This window comes from Falco naumanni, chromosome 4 (assembly GCF_017639655.2).
Source record: "Falco naumanni isolate bFalNau1 chromosome 4, bFalNau1.pat, whole genome shotgun sequence".
NCBI classification, from domain to species: Eukaryota; Metazoa; Chordata; class Aves; order Falconiformes; family Falconidae; genus Falco; species Falco naumanni.
The window spans coordinates 12,888,783-12,897,825 of NC_054057.1; positions in this window are offsets into that span (position 1 = coordinate 12,888,783).

Sequence of the window (9,043 nt, forward strand, 5' to 3'; positions counted from 1 at the left end):
ACTGGCAGAGAGAGAATGGGATTTAGCAATCCTTGCAGGGCTTTGAAGGTGCTTTAGAATGAAGAAGGAAACATGTAATTACAGAAAACGTAATCTGTTAGGAATTAGCCCTAGATGGCTGCAAGTGGTCAATATAGTAGCTAAGGATTAATAGTGGGCATTAACTTGGTGCTTATAAAAATAGTTAAGAACAAGAAGTATGGACAGAACAGCTCTGCTGCTGTGTTGTGCTTACTTAGCTGTTTAGGATTCCTGAAGCATGTGAACAAAAACCAACCAAACAAAAAAGTCCCCAAATGCGATGTATTTAAACACCTTAAATCATTTTTGTAAAGCATTTTGAAACTAACAAAGCAACAAAAGAAACTTTATTGGAAAGCTCTCTCATGGATTAGCAATTGGCTTTGCAAAAAGAACACAAAGAATAAACTTAAATTGCTACTTTCTGTGTGCTGACAGATTAATATCTCTGCTACCCAGAATTCAGGAACATAGCTAATATTGGTTCAATGAATATCGTAAGGAGCTGTAGCCAAGCGAGGATTACAGAAACAAAACCAGCACATTGGCATTCATTGGGTTTTTTTAACTGCTTAATTAAATGAGATTATTCAATTGTTTCCCAGAGAGGACCTGAGGAGGGAGCAAAATGCCATTGTATTTTTCATTGAGATTTTTTTTCATTGCAGTCTTCTCAGCTGTCCTATTAAGAGGTCAGATACATATTTCCCTCTCCCTTCAAGCAAATTGCCAGAATTCAGAAGACTGCCAGGATCATACACTGAATATACAGCTCAAACAGAACCATGCTTCAAGCTAGGCACTATCCACTGGACTTTACAAGGAGAGATACCAGCAAAGAACCATGGCAGAAACGTAAACCCCTGATTACTTTATTCATGTGTGAGATCTTCAGGAGGCCAGTCAGGACACAATGCCCCAGCAGTGCACTATTGTCTGTGCAAGCATTCAGAGTACAAAGGGCTCAGTGGCTACCAAGAGAATATAAGGAAAATTACGTGACAGGAGTCAGAGCTTACTTTCCGTTAGGAGAGGATACTCATTTTCTATCCCACCTTTACACATCTCAGAAACAATCATACTTTTAGTCCTTAAAACAGAGATGATTGATAGATGTATTAGGATAGAAGAAGAGCACAGGAGACTACAGGATTTGGTACAAAAGTTACTGTCCAGCATAACAACAGATTAAATATGAAAGTGAATTATGAAGAAACACTGCAAAGAATTGTTGAAGACAACTCAGACACAAATGAGTTTTAAAATATTTGTTACCTCCTGGACAAATGATTTCAAAGTAAGTACAGACTCCTGCCTTTTGCTCTAATCTCCTGAGTGGTGCTAAAGGCAATGTTAAACTGCAGAGAAAGGAAAATATTATGCTATTTCATAATCCTTGTGTATCTTGCATTTAATTTTGTTCAGCACATTTCATAAGTGACTAAAAGCAAAAAAAAGTCTGGAAAAGAGCAACAATTATTAAAAATGTGATTAGTTACACCCCAAGAAAGATATGTGAAAACTGAACTTGTTCTTTCTAGGAAAAGAAAAACAAACAACAACACACACACAAAAAAAAAAAACCCAAGAAACCATACACACAAACAAACAAAATCCAAGAACCTCCCCAACCCTATAAACTACAACTTACTACAATTTAACAATGAGTATATAACACATTTACTATAGACAAGTTTCATCAGTCATTTGTATCATGTATTTGTAAGCCCTCAAATGAAAAAGCAGTGGGACTTTTTGTTTGGTCAAATTTACCAGACAAAAGAAGAAACTTAGAAAGTACACTCTAATTTACTTGCTTAGTTTCCTGCTTGGAACATGATGAAGGCAAAGAGCTTGGTATCATTAAAAAAGCTTGGAGACATATCCTAGGAGCATAAGAAAAACATCTGCAATGCTAGTAGTTTGGATCAAGTGTTCTCAGTGCCCTGAGACTTCATGTTTTAGGATAATAAGCTCATCCTGGGCAGTTTTTAGTGTCTGCAAAGCATCCAGCATTGATCATTGTCAGAAACAATGCTAAACCACTGATTTGCTCCAATACAACACTTGACACGTTCCTACAGTCATACGTAAGACCAAGCAGACAGTGAAGCTGGAATAATTAAAACCTGATTCTAAAACTGCCAGCCAGGTGATTACTGGGTTACAAGTCTTGAAAACTTGACACAACAGGCAGCAAAACTAGCATAAAATCTCAGCAGGAATCCCACCCCTCCAATGACAGAAACATCCCATGGGTGCTACCACCTGCAGCAGCAATTTCCTCTCAGTGAAGAAGACAGCTTGTACATCTATGAATCATGAACATGTTGCATGACTTGGTCAGGCTTCACATTCAACAGCTTATCCTGCTCTTAGCTCTGCAGAGAACTGGATATACACTTAACAGCACCAAGCCTGCCATAGCACACAAATTTTATTCCTATGGGAGAAAAGAGCTAAATTTAGCAGTTTATGACGTTCTTTCTACTGATGTTATAAATGGTTTCTCCTTTGAAAATCCTAAGGAAAGCATAGCTTTTTTTTTTTTTAAGACTCTCACCTGAATTGTGGGGCCATGCTACTGCTCTTATTTCATGAAAGGTCCTCCTGTCTGGTCTACAGCTTAAATACAAGAACTGTACGCTTTAGTAGATCACATTAGATTAGCATGCCAACATTACATACAGAGACCCAACCATACAAATCTCCTTACAGAAGGAGTCTTAATTTGGAGCTTTTCTCAGGGCTCAGTTGATTCTTTGGAGACTAATTTGACAATATCTTCATTTAAGCTGCTGCAGAAGTACTTCTTACTCTACAGCTTAGATTATTCAGAAGATGATGTCCCAGCTGACAAATGTAAATCAGAGGACAGTAATCTTTGGCTTGCACAGATACACAAGGCAAATGTATTATCAATGTAATCAACTGTCATCCCCTTCAAACAGGATAAGGCTGAAATTCTTCCATTTGATTCATCAGAAAGAAAAATCCTTTTCTAAAAAATTGGAAGCGTGATAGCTTTGGCCAATGACTTGCCACCTAAGAATATAGATTGAGGCCAGTAGCAATTACTGTTCTTGTAAGATGTTTTGTTCTCAGATGGAATCAGACTCTCAGACAATGCTCAAGGACATGTATTATACCTCTATTATTTTAAGTTTTCCAGCAAACTGTGGCAGACTCCATAACAGCATAAGACTAGCTTTAAAGTTAAAAACATAACAGACTTAATGAAAAGATAACCTTTTATTTGCCTTTCAGTTCTTAAGCCTTTAATTTTAAAATTCTTTTCCAAAAGCAACAAAATTACGGTTTTAATAAAAACTGAACTTCTGACAAATCGCTAGGTCCTGAATCTTTCAAATGTGAATGTCCTTGTGAGTTAATGAACTTTGGCCTTGAGTCAAAAAATGTTCTTTTTTTAAATTACTATCTTGAATCACCTATCTTTTTAGCCTACTTTCTCTATGGGAACTGATTTATAAAGACTCAGGGTGAGTTTTCTGATAGTAAAACAGAAGCTGATGTAGCCTTGTCCTAGGACAACTCTTGTATTTGGCAGCTATTCCATGTTTCACTGCAAATTACCTGACTTTATGCATTCATGTTTCATACTCACGGTTCCCCTACACGCATCCAAACAAGGTGCTCCTGTTGTGCTACTTGCCTCAAACCATGAACTGATTGCAGAGAAGTTGTATCCCACACTTCTACCTTATACTGAGGTTCCAAAGCCTCATCATACTCTTCTGTGAGTCTACAGATAACTAGCCATCTATCGGTCTACAGGCAGGTACTAAAACAAATGCTTGAGCAGGCCAGTCCAGTACCTCAACATGGAAAAGACAGGCATTGAGTCAACGTTCTCCTCCTAGAGGTCTGTGTCTAAGTTGACCAAGAGTAACTTCTGAACCCTGGATCTTCTTAATCTACCCAGCTCCCCACAAGCCAGATGCTAGGAATGTCAGAGACCTCTACCTACAACAGTCTTGGGAATACTTCATCATAAAATAAATGGCTCCCAAATAAATCTCCACACCTGTGACGTAAATCCACAGCATCAAAGTACTTTGGTATTTTCACACCTGTTAAACTCATCAGTAAATTTATCACTCAGTAAGTTGTGGCATTATAATGGTTGTGTGATTGATTCAGCTATGAAATATTACGGCAATCTTCCAGCTGCCTGCTCTGCTTTGCACTCTGGGTGGATTAGCTGGTGTCTCTACCTGTGTTACCTGTCAATTTTTTGACAGTTTACTGCAATGGTGAGCAGCAATGCCTCACCCTGTGCCTACCTGGAGTCTACAGCAATATTCTGGCCAGGCAATTCTCAGCCTCACTGTTCACCTGAAACCTCTCATAGCAGAATATCCCTTATCTCCCCCAGTGCCAAGCAGTTGCATCCACAGCCCTACAAAACTCTCCAAAACCACAGGAACAGCAGATACAGAAAGAACTCGTTAAGTTCTGCCTCCATCTGCTAACATCAAATCCTTCAACTGCCACTCTGCACCCTGGGAGTGTGCAGAAAATATTTCTACGTCCAACTCCCAAATACTTTATCTTTATAACAAAGGTATGAGACAATACAGTAGTAGTTCTTTTTAATTTGAGAATAGCCTTTATCTGTTTGATAACAGAAAATAAGTATTGAATGCAATCCAGATAGTCAAGTCAATACAATACTTCTTTTAAAAAAATAACAATGTTGTCTGAGACAACTGCAAAAAGCTTAAATACGCTGCCACATGAAATTACTATAAACAGAGCTCAAAATAAAACCAAGACTTCTTTGATAAAAATGTTACAAAAAAGCAGATGCTATGCACAAATTTAGCTTTGTCTTAAGAAGGAGCCTAATACGTAGTGACCCTCAGCAACTGCCACATCTCAGAGACTCCACCTTTCCAGCTGTTCCAAGCAGTAGCACACTGGGATGTGTGCTTGGGAAGCCCCATCCCTGGCAGTGTTCAAGGCCAGTTTGAACAGAGCTTTGAGCAACCTGATCTAGTGGAAGGTGCCCCTGTTCAGGGCAGGGGGGCTGGAACTAGATGATCTTTAAGGTCACTTCCAACCCAACCCATTCCATAGTTCTCTGATTTGCCCTCTCTGTCTTAAGATTGTATAAAACACAGCAAGCTGCAAAGATTAGAGACACTCTATTCAGAGGCACACTATTTTCAGACTCTTAGACTCAACAGGCACATTTAGACTCTTTAGAGACTCTTCATTCTATAATGTTTTCCATCTTTGTTCCTCACCTGTTTGGGTGAGCAGGTTGCTGTCTTCCATCCAAATGCCTTGTAAAAGGCATGATAAGCATAAAGCTATCAGTATATTCCGAATAACAGGACTTGCACTCTAACAGTGTTGAAAAGTAACCCTCAAAGCATATGTTTTCCACTACAGTATATGTTTGAAGGATCCTAGCATCAAGAATTTTTGAAGCCCAGCCCAGAACTTCTCTTTCATGCTGATAAACCAGGCTTTGAAAAAACTATGGAGAGATCGACCACTCTCCCAAACAATTTCAAAGGCAAAGATTTTTTTTTTAAAAAAAGCAAGTATTCTGAACAGCCTCAGTACAATTCAGAAATCCTAATTGTGCAAATTAGTCAGTACTGTTTTGTGATGAGGTAAGATTTACGACTCAGATCATATTCTTAAAACCAGCTCACCCCCCCCGTGACTGCAGCACAAATCACAGACTCACCAATGCTGATAACTAGCAACACCTCGGGCTTGGCCTGCTTCCATGATGTAAGAGGATGAAAAGAGGCCAAGGTACTGAAGCACCTAGTCCCTGATGATATCAACGCAAGGAATGGGTTCTAAGGTATCCACCAAAGACCAAACAAAACGTTCACCACTGAACTGAGAAAAAAACTGATGTTCTCCTGAGTTCTAGTCTAGGCCCGTAAGGCCATCGTTCTTCTTTTATCTGCAGTGTACCTCTTAAAGAGAAGTGTTTGGCTTTTTTGCCATTTTTCCTTTAGTATTAGATGTCACATGTTGGGTTCATTTTTCCTTCCTTCAGGACAGAATTATACAGCAATAATTCTGATTGCAGAATAACTATTGTTCCAGTGTGTAATAGTCTGAGGTAGTAAAGAGACAAAGGCATTTCAGGTGTAACCACAGTGAATAACTGAAAGGCTAAAATACAAACCTTCTAGGCAAACCATACCGAGGCAGTCTAATTAATGTTAATACATGCAGCAAAGTAATAGTGCATTGAAATACGCCCTGAGTCATTTTAGCCTGCTCAAGCAATTCGAATCCACAAAGCCAGAAAAGCCCTGACCTTGCCTTCAGCATTGCCTCTGGAAGTGCCACAACATACTCTGTCCTACAGAGGAAATCATACGTGTGCGGGATTCACACATAACATACACTACAGACGCTGTATTTAGAAGAAATTGTCCCACCACAGAATGTTTCAAAAAATAAAACACTGGGCACCTTGAACAACCCCCCTTCCTGCACCTTCCACTTTACTTACAGACCAGTTCTTACCACTGTGTTGCTCCAGATTCACATGTACTTATACCAAAATGGGCTTAAATAAGTAAGTTCTCTCCATTTGAGATACCTCTTCTTACTGGTGAAAACACCTTCTAAACTCGTATATGTTTATATTAGGCAGAACCTCTGCTTCCACTAACCATACAGGTATGCAAACCCATCAACACTCCATTTGTATCATTTACACCTTCATGAAAGGGTATTACATCATGACTGCTGCAGACATCTGCATGGTCAGGTGTAAAGCAGAGAAGACAACAGTTCATTTCACAGACTGATTTCTAGTACACTAATCTTTAGTGCTGAAAACCTCACAGGTTCAGTATTTTCCCTGAGAGTATTACTTCCTTATTTCAAATGTTTAGCAAAACCGATTCAACTGTCTTGAATTAAGGTGTGGTTTTCAAAAACAGCTTCCTGGAGAAGAATTAAAGTAACATTTGTAATACAGTGTCCCTCCACATGCATGAGAATGGTTAACCATGAAGTTCAACATGCAAGGTTCAGTATGGAACGTACATATTTACATGGCAAAACCCAACAGAAAATGAGAATTACATATGCTGGAAGCCTGCATTCTGTGACGAAAGGGAGAACCTTTGGATGGGCGTGAGCGGCCATCAGTCCACATTAAGCACTTAAAGAAGCTTAAGAATTTCTACTACTGTAATTTCTTAACACAGCTTAAAAGGTACTCTCAGCTCCTTCCTCTTTTAAAGATAAAGAGAAACCAGCAGTCTTATGAGTCTTGTGATAGTAAGTTACATACATCTGGCTCCTGAAATCATGTAAGACACAGAAGCCTTACTGAACAAAATTACATTCCCTACAATCATGGTAAAAAATCTAAAAACATGAGCAAAGTGCACCATGAAGATTCAAAACCAAATGGCAAATAAAAGGAACAGAGAATGCCTTTAGCTTCTAAACTAGTATTTTTCCAGTCAACCTCGTAATTCCAGGAGTCTGACATGATTTGAGATTTGAGTTGGGCAACAGGAGGTCATGATGCAAGTTTAAAGTGGTTCCATTGCACATGTATTACCTCACTACCCGTAAGGTATATGAATTTAGCTGTATATTATATGCAAATTAGTTTTATTGTGGTAAGTGTACTGCCAAAAAGATTACAGTGTTAACTGTTAAAGTTTACAACTATATTAATATTTTGTATACACCTTCTGATGAAATGTTAGAAACTGCACAAACATGTCTCTCATGCTCTAGACACCACAAGCGCTGGAAAACAACGTACTCTCCAAACCTGGAAGTGATGTTTTGCTGAATATTCTTATGAATTGTCTGCAAAATTCTACCATCAGTGGAACTTTTGTTATATTTTTACCCTGTCCTCATTTCTTCTTGCTTCGTTGGCACTTCAGATGAGCACTGCCTCACAGGGCAATCACTGGAGCAACTTACACCAGTTCCAGCACAGCATAAAAGCACACACAGGAAAAACCTTTTCCAGTGCCAGATAGTGGTAAATTCTCAGTTTTAATGTCTACAGTTAAGGCAAACAGTTCACCTCTTGTTATCACTGTGTTTTGATCACTGGATGTTATTACACTAGGCTTTTTTAGTTTTTTTTTTAACAGCTTTTCTTCCTGGCCAAGGAGAGCGAGTTGGGGTCACATCTGAAATTCATTATTTGAATTCTGTTTAGAAGTCCACAATGTATGGATACCAGCACATCCTCTTCAGGCACCACAACGCTATCTAGCCAGCTGGGAAGATGCCTGGGGTATCTTCTTTTCTTGTGGCGGTCAGTCCTGTAATACTCTCACCTTCTTCAAAACTGCAAGATTTTCGGATGCCACATGAGATGTAGGCTTCAACCGCGCACCTGCTCCCCCTCCAGCAGCATATGGTGGCCACAGGCGAGGGGTCCCGGCTGGCCCTTGTCCAGCCCGGCGGGCTGTGGCCGCCCCCTCGCTACCTAAGGCACTTCCCGCTCTCCACCCCCTGGGCTCCCTTGGGGAAGCTGTTAGAACAGCCGGCACGTCCCTCAGGTTCGCCTCACCGCTCCTTCCCTCACCCCTCGAAGGTGCCAAAAAGCGCGGGCGGCAGCGGCCGCCGGGGAGCAGGGGAGGAGGGGGGGGCGGGGGGGGGGAGGGGCGGGCGCCGGCTCCCGCCTACGGCACGCGCACGGGCCCCGCCCACCGCGCCGCCACGCGGCCGCCCGAGCCCGCCCGCTGAGGTCGCCACCCGCCCGCGGCGGCGCGCGACCCTTGCCTCGCCTTCCGCCTTGCGCATGCGCCCGGAACGCTCCCACGCGCCCCGTCGTTCCGTACGTACTAGAGTTACGTCTGACGCCCTTCCGCAGGGAGGGGGAGGAAGCAGGGGGCCCGCCGTCGCAACCTACCCCGCTAGCCGCCAGCGCAGTGACGTCATCGTGACGGACAGGAGGCATCACCAATCAGCGGTCCACCGGCCGCACTTGATTGGTTGTCACGTCGGAAGAGGCGGGTCGAGAACCTCCGTAGCT